This window comes from Callospermophilus lateralis, chromosome 19 (assembly GCF_048772815.1).
Source record: "Callospermophilus lateralis isolate mCalLat2 chromosome 19, mCalLat2.hap1, whole genome shotgun sequence".
NCBI lineage: Eukaryota > Metazoa > Chordata > Mammalia > Rodentia > Sciuridae > Callospermophilus > Callospermophilus lateralis.
In genome coordinates, this window is record NC_135323.1 from 8,709,037 (window position 1) to 8,709,834 (window position 798).

At 42.7% G+C, this 798-nt stretch overlaps 1 pseudogene; it reads left to right on the forward strand.

Annotated features, from left to right (window-relative positions):
* Nucleotides 1-424: 424 nt before the first annotated feature.
* Nucleotides 425-589, forward strand: LOC143384853 (apelin receptor early endogenous ligand pseudogene; annotated as a pseudogene).
* The last annotated feature ends 209 nt before the right edge of the window (nucleotides 590-798 follow it).

Here is a 798-nt window from a genome sequence, read left to right on the forward strand (position 1 = left end):
GGTCTCAAGTACCAGGCCCACCTAGGCAATTTAGTGAGGTCCTGTCTTAAAAGAAAGGGGGCAGGGAGGCAGGGATGAAGCTCCATGGAGATGCGATACTCCTGGGTTCAATACCTAGTAGTGAAAATCAAAAATATGGGGCTGGGGTTATACCTTATTGATAGAGTACTCGCCTAGCAGGCACACAGCACTGGGTTCGATCCTTAGCACCACATAAATGTAAAATAAAGATATTGTTGACCACAGCACAGCGCACCAGTAACCTTGTCTGATGTGATCATTAACCTTTCTGGAAAATGCAGCTGGCAGTCCTCTGAGGTTTGTCATTAGAATGTGAGGAGAGCCGCACAGATATTGCACAGACTATTTACAGATTGTTTGGTTTACTTTAAGAGCTATTACTCCACTTGCCTGTGGCAGGAAAATGAGATTTCAACATTTTTTTTGTGTGTTTTTAATTTTTGTGATGAGTCTTCTCCTAATCAACGGACAGAGACCAGCTAATTTGGCCCTGAGAAGAAAGCTGCACAGACATAACTGTCTTCAGAGGAGATGTATGCCTCTCCATTCCCAAGTCCCGTTCCCCTAAGATATAGAACTCTGCAGCTCATTTCCTTAGGTGTACCAGAAGAAGAGTGAAGGAGAGATCTCAACCACCCAAAAGAACTTCACTGTGGCAATAGGGGGATTGGTTATACTTCATAAAACAAAAAGGAATTGTTTGAAAGTACCGGAATGGTATTTTAGTTCATAGGACTGCCTTCTTCCTGGTTATTCATTTGCCTGCATAACAAAAAT